Genomic DNA, 20,715 nt, shown 5'->3' with positions numbered 1-20,715 from the left:
CCCAGTGGGTAAATCTATCATAGCCTGGCAGGTATGCAGGAACAGTTCAGTTATGGTATCTCATAAAGTTACATCAGCAAACCTAGTAAAGCTAGAGATGATAGATTTTGATGTCATTCTTAGCATGGATTAGTTTTATTCATGTTATTCCTTAGTTGACTACAAAAACAAAATTGTCCAATTCAAGTTCCCAAATAAACCTATCCTAGAGTGGAGGGGTAGTACTTCAGCACTTAGGGGTCAGCTTGTTTCTTACCTTAGGGTGAGAAAAATGATATCTAAGTGTGTCTATCATCTTGTTCGAGTTCAAGATTCTAGTTCAAAAACCCCTAATCTTGAATCAGTGTCAGTAGCATGCAAATTCCCTAATGTGTTTCCCAAAGATCTTTCTAGAGTTCATCTCGAAAGGGAAATCAACTTTGAAATTGACTTTATTCCAGATACTAAGCCTATGTCCATTCCACCATAAAGAATGGCTCCATCCGAACTCAAGGAGTTAAAAAAATAGTAGAAGGATCTCCTAGATAAGGTATTTATCAGACCTAGTGTATCCCCGTGGGGTGTACCAGTTCTATTCCTGTGTAAGAAAGATAGTTCTCTTAGCATGTGTATAGACTACGGTCAATTGAATCAAGTCACAGTAAAAAATAAGTATCCACTTCCCAGAATTGATGAATTGTTTGACCAACTTCAAGGTGCCAGTTACTTTTCTAAAATAGACCTCAGATCAGGCTATCATCATCTTAGAGTTAGAGAATGTGACATTTCGAAGATAGCTTTCAGAACTCGGTATGGTCACTTTAAATTCTTAGTCATATCATTTAGTCTTACCAATATCCCAGCAGCTTTCATGGACTTAATGAACCGTGTGTTCAAGCTATACTTAGACATATTTGTCATACTATCGCAATGAGCGTGATCATGCAGACCACCTTAAAATGATGTTCCAGACCCTTAGAGCCCATCAGTTGTTTGCCAAATTTAGTAAGTGTGAGTTTTGGCTAAGTTCAGTAGCTTTTCTTGGTCATATCATTTTTGGTGATGGCATTAGAGTTGATCCCCAAATGACTAAAGTAGTGAGAAACTAGCCCAGACCCATCTCTCCATCAGATATCAGGATTTATTTTATCTTGGCCATCTATTACCGATGGTTTATTGAGGGATTTTCGTCTATTGCATTCCCTATGTCCAGATTGACTCAGAAAGTTAAATTTCAGTGGTCAGATTCTTGTGAGAAGAGTTTTCAGGAGTTGTAGACTCGACTCACTGTAACCCCAATTTTGACTTTACTATATGGTTAAGACGGGTTTGTCGTATATTGTGATGCTTTTAGAGTTGGTTTGGGGTGTGTTTTGATGAAAAAAGTTAAGTTCATAGCCTATGCCTCTAGACAACTTAAGCCCCATGAGAGGAACAATCCTACCCATGATCTTGAGTTAGCGGTTGTAGTGTTTTACTTAAAGATTTGGAGGCATTATTTGTATACAGTACACGTTGATGGGTTCACTGACCATAAGAGCCTTCAGCATGTTTTCTCTCAGAAAGACCTACACCTCCATTAGAGAAGGTGGTTGAGTTGTCGAAACATTATGACATGAATAATCTGTACCACTCGGACAAAGCCAATGTAGTGGCTGATGCTCTTAGTATGATTTCTATGGGTAGTGTTGCTCATGTAGAAGATGATAAGAAGATGTTAGATCAGGAAGTCTATCAGCTTGGCCAACTAGGTATCTGCTTAGTCGATTCAGTAGAAGGTAGTGTATGGGTGGAGAGTAGTTCAGAATCATCTCTGGTTGCTGAGGTGAAGAAAAAACATGATAGAGACCCCAGTTTAGTTAAGTTAAAAGAATCAGTATGAGATCAGAAGGTAGAGATTTTGTCCCAATAGGGAGATGTTGTGTTGTGTTGCTAGGGTTGGCTATGTATACCAGGGGTAGACAACTTGAGGTAATGAATTCTTCCAAAAACGCATAGTGCACGCTACTCTATTCATCTAGAGGCCACTAAGATGTACTGCGACTTGCGGGAAATCTTTTGGTGGAGTGGGAGGAAGATAGATATCACAGAGTTTGTATCTAAGTGCTCTACGTTTCAGCAGGTTAAGATTAAGCACCAGAAGCCTAGTGGATCCATTTAGGAGTTCAGTATTACCATATGAAAATGGGAAGAAGTGAACATGGACTTTGTGACAGGTTTGCCTTGTACTTGTCGTCAGCATGATTTAGTTTGGGTTATCGTAGACCAAATCATCTCATTTCCTACTAGTACATACCTCTTATTCAGCTGAGGATTATGCCAAGATCTATGTTAGAGAGTTGGTTAGGTTACATGGAGTTCCATTAACCATACATTCAGATAGAGGCATGTAGTTTACCACATATTTCTCAAAAGCCTTCCAAAATGGTCTTAGTACCCAAGTTCACCTCAGTACAGCCTGTCATCCTTAGAGAGTTGGTCAAGTAGAAAGGACCATTGAGACTTTGGAAGATATGTTAAAAGGGTGTGACATTGACTTTAGGGGTAGATGGGATGACTACTTGCCTTTGATTAAGTTTGCGTATAATAATATTTACCATTCTAGCATTTAGATGGCTCCATTTAAGGAACTTTATAGGAGGATATATAGATCTCCTATTAGTTGGTTTGAAGTAGGTGAGTCCATAGTAGTAGGGCCTGACTTAGTTTTTGACACCATAGAAAAGGTTCAGTAGATCAGGGAAAGGCTTAAGACAGCTCAGAGACGACAGAAGTCGTACGCAGATGTACGAAGAATGGATCTCGAGTTTGAGATTGGGGATTAAGTGTTTTTGAAAATCTCTCTTATGAAAGGACTGAAGAGGTTTGGCAAGAAGGGGAAAATCAATCTTTGATATGTCGGTCCTTAACAAAGTCTCAACATTTCAGAAAGGTAACCTACGAGCTTGAGTTTCCTTCAGACATAGCTTCAGTTCATCCAGTATTTCATGTCTCCTTACTGAAGAAACGCATAGGTAACCCAACAGTTGTAGTCCCTATAGAGGGTATAAATGTTCAAAACAGTCTCTCTTACGAAGAGGTTCCAATCGAATTCTTCGTTATCAAATTGGCATATTGAGGAACAAAGAAGTCCCTCTAGTCAATGTTGTTTGCCGAAATCAGTCCATTAAGGGAGCTACTTGGGAAGCAGGAGCAGATATGCGGACCAAGTATCCTCAGTCTTTCTTGAATTTATTCAATTCCATATTCAAATTTCTTGTATAAGTTAAATATCAGTTCAATTTCATAGCATACTCATATCATGCATATCCTCATGAAATAGCTCAATCATAAGTCATGTTCTCACAATTCAGTCATGCTTTAGTTATGCATGTTCAGCATGAATATTCAGTATATTAGTAGTTTTGGTCATGAAAGCATGCTTCAGTTATGCATGCACAGTACATAAGTTCAATCTATCAGTATTTCTTAGCTTAGTTAGTCTAATTAGAGAAAGAATGTTCTGTGGGGAAAATATTGTAAGATCCCACAAAATCCTATGCTTAATTCATCCCGTTAAAGCTTGAAAAGAGGTCCTAAACTTAGGAATTTCAACTAAGCGCTTACACTTAGAATTATTTTGGCCTTCATAAGTTGGAAATCCTATTTCTAGACCCTTATGACCTTAAAATACCAATTTTTTTGTTGATTCATAATCAGGAATGTCAGTAGCTCACTTAGGGTGTGTTCTGAATTTTTTGAACCTTGTTTAAAAAGAGTTTGGAAATGCGTAATACCCCAAAAAATCAAAACCACTATTAGAGCCATGTACCAATCTCATGCATAGTACATCGTAGTTCTTTTATAGTTTTATGACTAAGTTAGATGAATATTAAGGCTTCAAATAACTCTCAGCTATCAGACGAATAAAAACATTCCTTACCGATTGAATTATTGCGAAAGATATTGGTATAGTCAACTTTAAATGAGAATATATCTCATTATACTTGAAATTTTTGAGCTCATCACCTATCAATAGATATATAATTGAATTATCTTTCTAGTGATACCAATTTCTTCTAAATCCAATAACGGAGCAAAGAGTTATTCCTATTTTACTCCAGCATGTCAGGCTGGAAATAGTGTGACGACATTCGTGATAGCTGATCACATTTGTGAAGCCATATCATGAAGGTCGTCAGCCTTAGGCACAAACCAGCTTCTAAGTGACGACATTCATGATATCTTATCACATTTGTGATGCCCTATCACGAAGGTCATCAGCCTTAGGCAGAAACCAGCTCCTAAGAGACGACATTTGTGATAGCTTATCATATTTGTGACGCCCTATCACAAAGGTCTTCAGCCTTAGGCAGAAACCAGCTCCTAAGTGATGACATTCATGATAGCTTATCATATTTATGACACCCTATCACAAAGGTTGTCAGCCTTAGGCAGAAATCAGCTCCTAAGTGACGACATTTGTGATAGCTTATCACATTTGTGTCGCCCTATCATGAAGGTCATCAGCTATGATTTTCAGCAATTGGGAATTTATTTTATAAGGGTTTGGTCATTTCCTTCACCTCCCACAACTTATAACCCTAAAGAGGCATAATTTTTTCCATTTTTCTTCAGTTAAGCTTCTCAAAAACCCTCTCTTAAGCTCTAAACCACAAGATTAGGGTTTCCATCAAACTCATCTCTCAAAAGCAAGATTCAAGCCTTTTTCCAAGATAATCGAGAATGAAGTTTCCCAATCCAAGAACCCTCCAGCAAATCATCAAGGTTTCCTTTCTAAGGTATGTGTAGTGTTCATCTATGGATCCAATCCGTTCATAGTGCTCAAGAACCATGTTTTAAATATTATTTTGTAAACTTTTTGTGGTGATATGAGTATGTACATGTTGACGATTATTGTTTAAGTTTCAATATGATTTATAAAGGTGTTTTCATGGAATATATATGTCTGTTAATTGAAAACCATTAACTTTTGGTGGTTTAATATGGTGCAAGTATGAAACCGACCTATGCCTTAAAGAATACATGCAAGGTGTTTGATATTGAAAACTAAATACTGAAGACTGACTAACTATCTGTACTAGTCTGAAAAGTCTATACTGACTGACTGTAGAGCTGATGGGACAAACCCCCAACTAACTCTGTCTGAATGGAAAATACTGAACTAATGAAATAACTAAGAAAAATAGACCAAGTCCTCAAAATATAAGGACTCACTACTGCTACTGCTGAAAATCTGGAATGTCTATATGCAATTTGGGAATTAAACATCTGAACCTATGATATGATACATCATAGCACAAGAGACGATTATGTGATCAGTACTTTGAATATATCGGTATACTAAATGAAGTAGGCTGATATGCATGGTTTCATGTACAAGTGTAATAACTAACTAAATGAATAACATGAGGTACTGAGTAGAATGCATAAAATTTGTAAACACTGAGAAGGAATTACCAAGAATAAAACATGTTTTGAATATAATTTGTAAACTAAAATATTGAGTAGTGATAAATCAATAGCTGATATTTGTATGCTATGGTCAAGAAAAACAAAAACTGAATTACTGAGTTGATTACTAGACTGAGACTGTGGGAGCTATCATCTAACCGACATTCCCCAATAAGAAAATAGGGGTTCAATCTGTGACCCCAATTGGAAGGGTGTCAGTACCGTGCAACAAGTACTAGCACTAGCTGTGTGGATCCACTAAACTGATATGATATGCCAAAGGACTAACGGTGTCAAGCCTAAACTAATGGGTGACCCCTGGGCGGTAGTCAAGCCTAAACTGATGAGTGATTCCTCAAATCCTATGCTGGCTACATATTTATAGAGTACAGGAACTGCTACTAATGACTTTGCCTATCTAGTGGGAAAGTCGCCATTCCTACACTCGCTTAGTGCAAATCCTACTCCTAACTGAACTGACTCAGAATATTGAGCTGTTCTAAGTTTAACTGATCATGATAACTGAATAAACTGATACTACTCATAACATGTCTAAAACTACTCTGAAGATGTGGAGGCTAAGTAAACAACTATGTTTTTGGGTATTTACAACCCCTAAGACTCGATAGCACTAATAGCAAAATAACACTAAAAGTTTGGGGACATAATTTGAAAGTATTAATTCAAAATTCATTCTTGTAGGCACTTCACGAAACACTTGATATGAATAATGTAAGCTAAACATGGGAATAGTTTAAATCTTATAGTAATAACATAAATTCAACATCAATATTGCTAATTATGGTGTAAATCAGCAAATAACAATATTCAAACATATGGGGTTTGATAATAACAACAATTTAATGTAAACATGATATAGAGTTTGAATTCATGGAAATTCATGGTTAAAATCACAATTTAAAGACCATAAATACTTGTAAAGATCACAACTTTTAATTTAAAATTGGATTCTTGGTCTCCTTGGGTAGAATGGACCCATGGATGAACATTGAACATACGTGAGTTGATAAATTCATGAGAGTTTTTTCGGGCTTTCCTTAAGATTTTATCTTTAATTTTGAAGGCTAGGGTTTTGTTCTTCATAGATGATTAGTTTCTTGGAGAGAAATTATGATTAATGGGGCACATAATTCCCCTTTAGGGTTGTAATTAGGTGTTTTGGACGGATTTGGGGCCATGGGAAAAGACCAAATGGTCTCTGAAAATTAAATTGCAAAACTAAAAAATCCTGATTTTTTTTATGCTGGCGTGAAGTGGTGCTTATCGCGTTAGGCCACTGGAAAAAGGACAATCTCCATTTTATCCAACGGCATGACTCAGTGCTATCGCGTTGCACAACTGGAAATGGATAATTCCGAACTGACACCTAGGCATGATGCGGTGCCTTACTTAACACGAATTTTCCCCTTGGCGTGATGCGATGTTATTGCGGTGGCCCACTGGAAAAGGACGAACATGATTTTGGCCATCACCGTGACGCAGCCTTATCTCGTTGGGCTATTATTTTTCACTAAAAGTGTTAAAACTTCTCACCTGATTATCAGATTTAGGAAAAATTGATATCGTTGGAAAGATAAATCAATTTTCTATAATTTAGTGGGTCTTGAACTAGAAAATTCTCTATATAGTAAAAGATATGCTCATTTGAAATTGACTAAAGAAACTTTCCCAAAAATTTAATTAGTAAGGAATACTTTGATCCATCTAATAGCTGAGAGTGATATGATGACTTAATATAAATCAAACTCACTGATAAAACAACCAAAGAACTATAATGTAAATTTTATGAGATTGAAATATGGCTCTAACAATAGTTTGGGTTTTTCAGGGTATTATAGTATGCTTGCTGAAAAAGACTCTTTATGGCTTGAGATAGTCACCTAGATAGTGGTATAAGAGGTTTGACTCCTTTATGACCTCTCACATGTTTTGAACGAGTAGGTATGATAGTTGTGTCTACTTCAAGAAGGTAAGTGATGATTCATTTGTGTATTTTTTCTTGTAAGTTGATGATATATTAATTACAGCAAAGGATATGAGAAAGATAATAAAAGTCAAAACCCATCTCAGTAAGTAGTTTGAGATGAAGGATTTAGGAGCAGTAAATAATATTATTGGTATGGAAATTATTAGGGACAGAGAGAAGTGTTTGTTATACGTAAGTCAGAAAAGATATGTTAAGAAAGTTCTTTAAAGGTTCTATATGCAAAATGCCAAGCCTGTCAGTATTCCATTGGCAGCTCTCCTAAAACTCTTAGCCATATTATCTCTAAAGATAGATAATGGGCATGACTATATGTCTCGAGTTCCATACTCTAGTATCATCAAGTATCTTATGTATGCGATGGTGTGTTCCCAACAAGATTTATCTTATGTCGTTAGTGTAGTTAGCAGATAAATGGAAAATCCTAGCAAAGAACATTGGTAAGTAGTTAAGTGGATTTTCAGATACTTGCTTGGATCTACTAATGTTTGTTTGCAGTTTGGGCGAAATAAAAAAGAGTAATCAGGTATATTGATTCTTATTTTGCAGTAGATCATGACAAAAGGAGATTCCTTATAGGCTATGTATTCACCATTAGTGGTTTTTCTATTAGTTGGAAAGTTGCCTTATAGACAATGGTTGATTTGTCAGCTATTGAGGTAGAGTACATACCTATTACGGAGGCTTTCAAAGAAGCTATTTGGTTGAAGGGTCTGTTTGGTGAACTTATTAAACATTTACAGATTACTACAGACTTTTGCAATACTCAGAGTGCTATCTTCCTTACAAAAGATCAGATGTTTCATGAGATGACAAAACACATCGATGTTCGATATCATTTTATGTGTAAAATTATAGCCGGTGATGATATTGTGGTGAGAAAGATTAGAACCCATTATAACCCTACTGATATAATGACCAAGACATTACCAAGTGCCAAGTTTGAGCATTGCTTGGACTTGGTTGGTGTTAGCTATTAAGATGTGTCCTTAGAGGCTTTTATGGAAGAGGTGGAGAGTTTGTATTGAAATAGATTTGAGTTTTGAATTATAATTTGTGTCAGGGTGGAGATTTTTAGAGCTGTGATCCAAATTTTATTGATCCATCCCTGAAAGTTTCGCGATACGACTTATATTTGTGATTTTCAATGGGGTCTGTGGTTGTAGGGTATGGACCTTTATGTATTTGGGCCTAGAACTTATTTGTATGCACGTATTATATAAGTGAATTTAGTGGGTTGTTTTGAGTATTCAAAAAATATGAACATTCTCTGCATTGTACTCCTCTCCTTTCATTGTAAAATTCCTCTGCCTCTGCCAATGGTTTTTCCCGCAAAAGTTTCCTCTGCCTTTTACTTATGGTTTGCTTTATTCTGTCCAAATCTAACAACTGGTATTAGAGCCTATTTTGATAATTTTATCAAGGATGGAAACCATGAAGTATCATATTCTACTATAGGGTCACAATATATTCCGCTATTGGATCGCAATATCAGATTTTCGTTATGGAACATTAAGATGCAGGTTGTGCTTGTGCCAATAGATTTGGATGATTCTTAATTAATGTTTGATCGCATGCCCTCATTGTGGATAAATGAAAATAAATGAAGTAAGGATCAGAAGGCTCTATCTCAGGATCAGAAAGGCTCTATTCAGATCCACCTTTATTTATCCAATCATATTTTATAGGAAGTTTTGTAGGAGACAACTACTGTTGTGTTGTGGTAGAAACTAGAATCATTTTTATGATGAAGATATTAACTATTAAGTTGTATCTCAAACTACGACATTATTCCCATTTCATGTCTAAGGGTGCATCCTTTGAGGATTACCTATCTGGCTTTAAGGTAATCATCTCTGATTTAGAGATTTAGGAGGTTAAATACGATGAGGAATATCTAAGGATGATTCTGTTGCGTTAGCTGCCTGCATCATACTCGACCTTTGGGGATACAACTTTATATAGTCGTTATACCCTGACCATAGATGATGTCTATGATGCATTATTCTCTAAGGAGAAGATTAAACATCTTATGAATGTGTCGATGATTCAAGAAGATGGTCTTATTATTTGAGGGAGGACTCGTTAGAGGAACTCTGGGGTCTATTATAGGTTTAGGTTGAAAACCAAAAATAGAAGAAAAATCTACAGTTACTACAAAAGAAGGGCAATATCAAATTCGAGTGTTAGAAGTTATGGAATAGAGAGAAGAAAAGTGCCATTTTTGTTGAAGATGTCGTGTAGTGATTAAGAACTCTTGGTAGTTTTTGTTTTTAAATCCAAACCCTGTGAGGATTGGATTGTTGACTTAGCTTGAATATTTCATATATTTCGCAATCGAGATTGGTTTAAAAAATATGTATAGGTACACTGGTGAAGGTGGAATTGTGAAAGTGCTCTTGTTGTGATAAAGGGACAGAGAAAGTCTGCAAATTTTTATGGCTTGCGAGGCTCTACAATTACAGGTGATGCAACTATTTCTACCCCTCTCTATTAGATAGTGACGTTGCTAAAATTTTGCTTATGTACCTGTGGCATATGAGTGAAAACTGGATGACTGAACTAAGAAGGAGAGAACTTCTTGATGGGTAGAGTATTGCCACATTGGAGTTCTATAAGCACTGTCATTTTTGGAAGTAGATGTGACTCATATTGACTAAAGTCATCTACTTAACTAAAGTCACCCTTGATTACATCCATTCTAATCTCTAGTTCCTTCTAGAGTACCTTCACGAGGAGGTATGAACTACTTGTTGACTATTATTAATGACTGTTCCAAAAAAGTATGGGTGTTCTTCCTGAATCAAAAGAATGATATGTTTCCTACTTTCAAGGATTGGAAGACTATGTTTGAAAAGCAAATAGGGAAGTAGTTAAAACGTCTTCAGACTATTAATGATTTAGATTTTTGTTATAATAATTTTAATGTTTTGTGCAAGTCAGAAGGAATTGTGAAGCACTTAATAGTTCAACATACTCCGTAGCAGAATGGTGTGAGTGAACGAATGAATAGGACTGTAATGGAGAAGGTGTGTTGTATGCTTTCTAATACTGGTTAACCCAAGTCTTTTTAGGCTGAAGCTGCTTTCACGGCTTGTCTTCTTTTTAGACACTCTCTCTCAGTCGCGATTGATTAAAAGACACCAGTAGAGGTATGGTCTGGTACTCCCGCTAGTTTATTGATTTGAGGATATTTGTATGTCCTGCGTATGCTCATATTGATAATGGAAAGTTGGAACCTAGATCTTTCAAGTTTTTATTTATGTGTTATAGAGCCTGGGGTTAAAGGTCATAAGCTTTGGTGTTAAGAAATAGAAAGGTTATAATAAGTAAGAATGTTATGTTTGATGAAACTGCCATGCTTCGGGCTCCCTCAAAATCTAGTGCTTCGTCCTCAGATGAGCTAAGTGACATGAATCAGCAAAAGTCAAGCACCCACGTTGAATTGTTGATTGGAGCAGAGTCTACACCAGTGGCAGATTCTTAGTCTGGCTCGAAGATGCAGAGTGATACTATTTCTTCTTTACAAAAAATGGCACCATAGTATTCTATTGCTAAAGATAGGACTAAGAGAGATATTATACCTCCTCAGAAGTATGCTAAAGCTGATTTGATTGCTTATGCATTAAATGTAGTAGAAGGTATTAATTCTAATGAAGAACCTTCTTCTTAGTTAGAGGCAGTTAATTGTGATTATTCCGACTGATGGATGATTGCTATGCAGGAGGAGATAGAAGAACTTCATATTAATGGCATATGGTATTTGGTGAATTGCCTAAAGATAAGAAAGTTTTCCATTGCAAGTGGGTTTTTAAAAAGAAGGAAGGAACATCGAGAGTTGAAGAAGCTAGGTACAAAGAAAGAGTAGTGGCTAAAGGCTATAGCCAGGTTCTAGTTATTAACTTCACAGATGTATTTTCTCCAGTTGTAAAGCATATCTCATTTCGAGCCTTGCTTGGTATTGTGCCCATGAATAATCTTGATCTTGATTAGTTTGATGTGAAAATTGCATTCTTAAATAGAGAACTTGAGAGGGACATCTATATGCTACAACCAGAGGGCATTGTAGTTTAAGAAAAGGAGGACTATGTATGCTTGCTGAAAAAGTCTCTTTATGGCTTAAAAATGTCACCCAGACAGTGGTATAAGAGGTTAAACTCTTTTTTGACCTCTCATATATTTTTGAGGTGTAGTTATGATAACTGCTTTTACTTTAAGGAATTAAGTGATGGTTCGTTCATAAATCTTCTCTTGTATATTTATGATATGTTGATTGCAACAAAGGATATGAGAGAGATAATAAAAGTAAAAGCACAGCTCAGCAACATTGAATGTAAATCATTGAAATTGTTGATAATTCACTTAAAAAGAAAGACTTATCTTTTTTCCGAAGATAATCAAAAGTTATTTTTTACTGTCAAATTTTCTTTGAATAACGATGTAATGTCAAAAAGAGAACTTTCTAAATTTATTCGAAAGTTAAAAAGAGAAATGGTTTTAATCAGTAGTTTGAGATGAAGAATCTTGGAGCAGCAAAGAAGATTCTTGGCATGAAAATTTCGAGGGATAGAGAGAAGTGTAAGTTATAGTTAAGTCAGAAAATATATAATTAGAAAGTGCTTCACAGGTTTAATATGTAAAATGTTAAGCCTATTATTACTCCATTGGCAGCTTATATCAAACTCTCGGTCATGTTATCTCCAAAGACAACGTGACTATATGTATCGAGTTTGTAATGCCCCGAATCTGGTACCCAAAATGCTACAAGGTGCCCATGACCCCGAAGGACCATAAGCTAACTCATGACTGATATCTGTAAAGTGAGCACTAAATAATAGTATTAATATCGTAATTGTGGAAACATGAACGGGAAGGCCATAAGGTTCAATACTAGTACATAACTGAAAGATATAGTATAACAATACCCAAATGATTGAGATAATTATCTTAACATACTGCAGTCTAAAAGCCTCTAAACAGTCTGAATAAGGAGTTGATGGGACATGTCCCTAACTAACTTAAAATACTGAAATAAACTGAAAACTAAAATAGTAATATGATCATTATGTCCTTGAAAGATGAGGACTCACTGCTAACTCTGATCACTGAACTGGGATGCTACTGGTTCTCTGGAGCTTATCCTTCTAAACCTATAGTATAAGACACCATAGCTCAAATGCTTCAGTACTTTGAATGTACTGGTATGCAAGTGAGTAGGGTGAATACAATTGGTTCATATGCATGAACAATACTAATTGACAGACTAACACAAACGTGAGAATACATGCTTGCATACGTAACTATAACTGAGATCATGATAGGATTGGATACTGAGTTTTAACTACTGAGTCTACTGATATTAACATCTATGACACTGGTAAGTAAGAAACTAATACTGTATTACTGAATACTGAGGGACTGATACTATGTAACTAATACATAGATAACTGTGTCGACAGTTTTGATTATGAAGAACTGGTATGGTTGATTGTATTTGACAGTCCCAAAGCTGAATGTTAATAACATAAGTTTTGATAACTCATATAACTCATATAACTGATAATATGAGGGACTGTATCTGATAGTCCTGAACCAGATGGAACTAGCTGAGTTTCACACTGTATCTCAGTAACTGAATCTGATACCATTCCTATCTAGCAGGTGATATCTATATCTGATGATACTAATACTGATTGACCATAGTTGATAGTAGTCTTGTCTGGTGGGTGATCACGGGATCTATTTATAATGATAAGGATTGACTATATCCAATAGTCCTAAATCTATACTACTGAACTGAATTGACTGTATCTGACAGACTTGATTCTGTAACTAAAATTGTGGCATGTATTCATCTAACCGACATACCCCATACTAAGCTAACTGGGGTCCAACCTATATCCCCAGCTAGAAGGGTGTCAGTACCGCCACTGGTAAAGACAACTATTGTGGAGTCAGTCCTAATCTAGCGGGTGACGCCTGGGCTCAGTCCTATACATTTAAATTTGCTAATAGGTGATCTCTGAGTATATCAATCTTATCTAATGGGTGACATCTCGTACTTACACTAGATACATAGTTCTGGAACTTAAGGATTGCTTGTAGGGATCTCAGTCCTATATAGCGGGTGAGTACCCATCCCTAGGCTTGCTTGGTGCTGAATCCTACTCCTATTTAAAAGACACTTAACTGATTAACTGAATTGAGCTGATTAACTAAACTGAACTGATACTAGTGGTATTGTCTAGCAGAGCTAAACTGAATTTACTGAGTTCTGTTGACTGATGGAATGTACTGAGTTCTAAGGACTGACTGAGAATACTAAAGTTACTAAAATTTACTGGGAATACTGAGGTTACTTAGACTACTAAGCTACTGAAATTACTGAGATTTCTGAGATTTCCTAAGTCACATGACTGACTGGGTTCTATGGATCATAGCTTGACTGAGGAGATCATGAAAACATGACATGGATCTAAGCACACGGCTAAATGTTTGGGTACAAATACCCCCAGGACTCGATGAGAAGAAACTGACATAGCATGGCTTACTTGAACACATGACCAACAACACAATTCATAATTCATAAATTGAAGCACTTCATCAAACATGGGAAATGCATAAGCTTGTACATTTCATGATATTATACTAGTTGGGCATTATTCCTTCATCTAGGCATTTAATCATACACATGGTAGGCATGACATATGTAGACAACATTATACAATAATTAATCATCATGATTCATCTCTAATTTTATCACCCTAGGGTTTATTTATAGGTTCGTATGAATATACATCTATACAAATCAATTCCATATAAAATTGATCATGCAACATGGATTTGAATTCAATTGATCATTCTCAACATAAACAAAACAAACCCAACATGAAATTCATAAAGAAATCCGTAAACTTAAACTTAGAAAAGAGATTCTCGGGCCTCATGAAGGAAAGGAGTCCATGAATGAACACAATGCATACCTTAGTTCATGATTTCATGAAGATTGATGGTGAAACCATCTTGAATTTTAATCCTCAATAGAAACCCTAGCTTGTTCATAAGAGAAACTTGAGAGAACCTAGTATATTTTGGGTGAAGAATGGATAAATCAAGTGTTATTGGGTTTAAAACGGGGTAGGAAACTGACCCTTTTAACCCTTGGATGCATGTGGTAATTTCAGTAAAATTTTCCCGAACTGGGCCCCTGGCGCGTCGCGGCACTATCGCGCCGTGTCACTCGAATTTGACTATTGGAAAATTGAGGGATGGTGTAATGCGGAGGAAATAGCTCTGAGACACTGAGAAAGGAGAATTGCCATTTTATCTTGTGGCGTGGCGCGCCATTGGCTAATATGGCGTTGTTTAATGATGGAAACTTGAAATAGGCATAACTTCTTTCCCTGTTATAGTATTTAAGCAAATCTTATGTTGATAGAACGGTTATTGAATTTCCCACATAAAATAAAGTGAAAATCTTGAAAATTCCTCATGGAATAATCATCATTCAATTTAGAAGCTAGTACTAGGCATTCTTGGAACGAAATTAGCTAGGAAACTTTGGGGAATTACAATATCTCCCCCTTGGGAACATTCGTCCTCGAATGAGACTAAGAGTGAGGGGAATAATGTACACTAATGTACATACTGAATATGAATAACTGGAACATGATCTCATGACTGACATTACTGATGGCTTAATATAACATACTAAACATGCATATCCGATGCATGACTAATAAGCTGAATTTATGCATATCTGATACATGACTGATAATTGACTTATGAGTACATGACTGAATATTCTGATGAACTAAATTTCTCATAGTGAGAATGCATGTCTAATGCATAATTACATGCCTGAACTGATATATGAATTTATGGCTGAATATGCAAGGGTACTTAGTACCAAGTTTGTGATGAACACTAAACATGAAACTGAGTACGTCTAAGGAGAACTGCTATCTTAATCGAAAATGCTAATGAATCCGAGATCGTATTACTAAATATGAATGAGCGAAAATATGAGAACCTAACTGAGTTTGGACTGATACGTTGCATACAAACTGAACATCATGAACGGAACTGAGTCTTTGAATACTTGGCCCAAAGCTGAGGTTAGGACTTTGAGGGTCAACTTATGAATAACCTCTACCCTAAATCGGATTCTGTATTCGAAGAGAAACTTTATTTAAGGCATGAGAACGTTGAGAAAATAATGGGGTATCTCCCCCTTGGGACACTATGTCCCTCTAAGAATGCTCACCTTATTGAGATACTGGGGTGATGCACAGGGCATCTACGGACTGATTCATGATTGAATAATTCATGCTAAAAATCTTAAGCTAAAATGAGAGCCAGAGGTCTAGCAATGCATATCACGAGTATGAAGAACCTATAACGTACCCAAATCTATGCCGGGGAATTTTCTTGATCATGGCGAGTCTGAAGAGCATAAAACATATTCTTCCATTGACCATAAGTGGAACTGGAGGTGACGCCCTACTGGCGTAAATCTTTTCCCTTCTGAGCCCTTAATCTACATTCCCGCAGCCTGTGGCCTGGCTTACGATATCCATAACATACCTCACTGCCTGTTCAATATACACTTAGGTGATTCTTACCACAGGTGATTCTTACCACACTCTTCGCAAAGCAGATAGGTAACACTCCTGTTCTCAATACCCTCTTATTGTATTTTTTCTTTAGCTTAATCTTTTGCTCTTCTATCTGTTGAGCATAGGTCATAAGTCTGGGTAAAGTCATGTCACTATTAAACATGGCGGATCTACACTCATTAACCACACTATCAGTCACCCCTAACACAAACTTACTCATCTTGGCCCTACTGTCTGCAACTATCTGAGGGGCATATCTGGCTAATTGAGTAAACTTAAGAAAATACTCTTTCACCGTTATAGTGCCCTGCATGAGGTTGATGAATTCTAAGACTTTATATTCTCTCAGCTCTAAGGGAAAGAACCTCTCTTAGAAAGTAGAGACAAATTCATCGCATTTTATAGGCCCTGCATCATCTGCCCTTTCTGACTTCCACTGCTTGAACTAAGTATAAGCCACATCCTACAACTGATATACAGCTAGCTCAGCACACTCAACAGTGATCACCCCCATGATGTCGGTCACCTTTTAAACCTGATCTAGGAATTCCTGAGGGTCCTCATCTGACTTCAACCCTAGAAAAGATAGAGGGCTCATTTGGGTGAAGTCCTAAATCCTGGCTGCGGCTGAATTGGCCACTGGGTTGGCCAGAATAATATCTGGTTGTTGATTATAAGTAGCAACTGACTGAGCAAGAGTAGTGAATATGGATCTAAACTCCTGTGATGCCCCAAATTTTTTTTTGTTAGGATCTCGGACGAAAATATGTTGAATTTGTTTTTTATCGTGATTAATAGATTTTCTGTGTGGAAATTCTAGATATGCAACCCATCATCGCGTAGAGCACTAATAATATTTCAAATGATATGTGGTTCATCAAAAACGGACACTCGAGCGATGAGTTATGATCATTCCAATCTAACCGTGAATAGTTGTGAACAGTAAATGTGTAGGAAAAAAATACTGAGGCCACGAGAATTTTAGGGTCAACTTCAAATGATCATAACTCCTTGTACATAATTATCTATGTGAGCTAGTATATATCAAAAGATACCTATGAAAGTCCTCTTTCCAATGAAATTGGTTTCATCCAATTTGGACATAGGATCAAAAAGTTATTGTCGATCTACTTCAGCCTATCAAAACAGTCCACCAAAGGACAGATTTGACATTATTTGATTTTTAAGGATATTTTGGTCATTCCCACTCCAATACATCAGGGTAAACCATGGATTTAAGTCCATTAAGAGCATTCAATAGCTCATTTTTCTCCAAAATTTCCTCAGGCTCAAACCCCAACCCTACTACTCCAAATTTCATCCTTCTATGTCTTTTGATTAAACCGTAGAAATTTTAAATTGATTTGGGATTCGAGTTGATCATGTTAAGGTCTCTGAGAAGCACTCTTTATTTTTGTGAATAAAGTTCCAGAGTCAAAAGTTCATATTCATCTTTCATTTTTAGGTATGTGGGGCTTTGAACAAGATTATCCTTTTGATCTTGTGCCCGGTATTTTTGTTGAATTACATTGACATGAGATTTTACATGTTTTACCATGAAGTGGAAATATGGTTTTATATCTTATATTATTGTCCATGAGCTATGTGGTTATGTCATCCCATATGTGTATGATGTTGAGATAGAATTATGTCCAAAAAGTATTTGTTTATGAGAATATAATTATTTAATTTGTTAAGCCTTGATTTATAATATCATTCCACTATTTCCTTATTATGAATTTATAATGTATATTGGAAATTCTATATCCCTACTATGGGTTGATGTCTCAAGTACCTTTAAATGAGAGTTGGATGGCAAATTGAGAAATATTGATATTGAAGTTGCAATGAGTCTTGGTATTTTTCGGATGGCTTTGATGAGTTAAATTATTGAAAATATTATGTATTGAGTCTTCATATCCTTGTTCAAATGTCGAGTTGGTTATGGTTCAATGTATTGATACCTTGTTGATATTGAGGAAGATTAAAATGTTTTGAGCTAAAATGTGTTGAGATAGGAATCCACATATTGATATGATTTGATAAATGAGAAAGAGATTTGATTTGGTCTTTATGATAGACCATTGTGATGTTGTGGTGGATTTCCTAACGTGTTTTGAGCTTGTCGGGGAGTAGTACTTAGCGCCGAGAGGGAAATTTCATATTTTTCCAAACCTATGCACCACCGTAGGGTTGTTTGATGATGATATTATTAGCCAGAGAGCCCGATTGTGATTATTGCAGTTTTAAGGTCGTACTCCCTAGCAAAGAGTATGACGCTCCCACCAATAGGGGTTTCAAACATTGGTATTCCACGTAGCTCACATGGGGTTGTCGGTTATAGGAAACTCCCCTGTCCATAAGAGTCATGTTTATTGAAATATCGAGTCACTTTGAGTTTTGATGTGGTAAGTCAAGTTGCCTATCATGATCTATAATGATTTATGAGGTTTTTTTCCTACATTTTATATCTAAGATATTATGAGTTGCATGATTAAATGACACTCAATCCAGATGTGTCATTATGGTTCGTATGTACATTTTTACAAAATTTATGATATTATTTATATTTTGCATGCGCCCCCACATACTCAGTATATATCTTGTGCTGACCCACATATTTCTCTATGGGATACATTCTTACAATGATATAGGTTTAGGTACTCAGTCGCAGCCGCGACAGTGCCTACGTTTCTTTAGTGGTGAGTTGTCATGGTTCGAGGACCAAGTTACTAGTTTTGGTGTTGTTATTTTACGATCCCTTTGGTCTGTTGAGTCAGTTGGGGGTTTTCCCCAATAGCTCGTTGATTTTTCTGTATAGAGGCTATGTCAGACTAGTGTATTGTTGGGTTGGTTTGTGTATAGACATTCCATTTATGTACAGTCTAACGATATTCCATGCAATGTGCGATGTGATATGATATGTACTTATATATATATCCTTAGTGGAGCGTGCATGTTGTTGTGTTGAAACCCAAGGGTTGTGTTTTGTCTTAAAGGGTTAGCTTGAGGCTATGTGTAGCCTTGGGCACCGTGTGGCATCTCGAGATGATATTTTGGGGTGTTACAATCTTGTTATCAAAGCCTAAAGTTATGAAGAGTTCTAGGGAGTCTGACAAGCCGCGTTACGTAGCGTCTTGAGCATCGGTATGTAGCGCGCCACTGCTATGATCAGGAGGCAGCGGGGCATTCTATGAAAAGTCGTTTCTTTCTTTCTACAAGAGTCTATCATGCTTACAACTATTTCCTTCTGCTATTAATTTATCCATTCTTATGACAGAAAATGCCTCCACGTCGAGCTCGTGGAAACAACAACCAACCTCAACCCATTGATTCGTTACATGAGATGGTATCCCATGCCAAATTTTGAGTAGCTTTCCAGATGCTAGCCCAGAAAGTTACCGCCAATACTCAGGCCAATGCTCCACCTCCGCAGGAAAATAATTCGACAGCAGGATGAATTCATGACTTTATGCGGATGAAGCCAGCAGAGTTTTATGAGTCGAGAGCAGGTGAGGACCCATAGATGTATGTTGATGAAATGTAGAAAATTACATAGATTATGTAGGTGACCAAGGAAGAAAGTGTGGAGCTGGCTTCTTATTGGTTGAAGGATGTTGCCTATGACTGGGTGCAGATATGGAATAAGGGTAGAGAGAAAGATACCACTCCAGTGACTTGGCAATTATTACAAGATGTTTTCTTGGATAGATTCTTTTCTCTTGAGTTACGAGAAGCTAAGATAGAGGAGTTTATGAATTTGAGACAAGGCTCCATGTCGGTTAAGAAGTATTTTCTTAAGTTTAATCAGCTATCAAAGTACGCTCCCAATATGATGGATGACTCGAGGAATCGTATGAGCAAGTTTCTAACTGGGGTGTCGAGTTATGTGGTGAAAGAATGTAGATCTTCTATGATCAATAGGGAGATTGATCTTCCTAGGTTAATGATTTACACCCAAAAGATTGAGTTAGACAAGATAAAGGAAAGAGAAAGGGTAAGAGGGATTAAGAGAGTCAGATCAGACCAACAGGGGTCTGGTCAGACTAGATTATTCGAAGGGAGTCGCCCTCAGTTTTAGAGACGTCCATTTATACCTGCACCTTCCTTAGCTAGTGCTCCCGTATATCGGGGTAAGCAGGAGCTCGGGAATAGGTCGGTACCATCCAGGTCTCAGGACGGTGTAAGCAACCGGCCTCATCCTCATTCATGTGCTAAGTGTCGTAAAGACTAGTTTGGGGAGTGTTATATGGGGCAGTAGGGCTGTTTTAGTTGTGGAAATTTGGGCCACATACTTAGAGACTGCCCATATGCTAGATAGAAGAGTCGTGATACCCGTCCCCAGAGTCAGGCTACCAGTGCCCTACCTCCTACAACCCATCCAGTTCCTCCTCAGGGTGCTTCATCTAGTATGGCTAGCGGTCAATGCCAGAATTATTTCTATGCTATACCACCTTGTCAGGAGTAGGAGGACTCTCTCGATGTTGTCATTAGTATGCTCTGTATTTTCTATTTTGATGTCTATGTGTTGATGGACCCCGGTTCAAGTTTTTCTTATGTGATACCTCTAGTTGCTATAAATTTTGAAATAGATCCGGAACTAATTTTTGAGCCTATTTTGGTTTCTACTCCGGTAGGAGAGTCTGTCATTGCTAAGTG

The sequence above is a fragment of the Capsicum annuum genome, chromosome 1, assembly GCF_002878395.1.
Source record: "Capsicum annuum cultivar UCD-10X-F1 chromosome 1, UCD10Xv1.1, whole genome shotgun sequence".
NCBI lineage: Eukaryota > Viridiplantae > Streptophyta > Magnoliopsida > Solanales > Solanaceae > Capsicum > Capsicum annuum.
The sequence above is the reverse complement of the archived record's forward strand: the minus strand, read 5'-3'. Positions refer to the sequence as shown.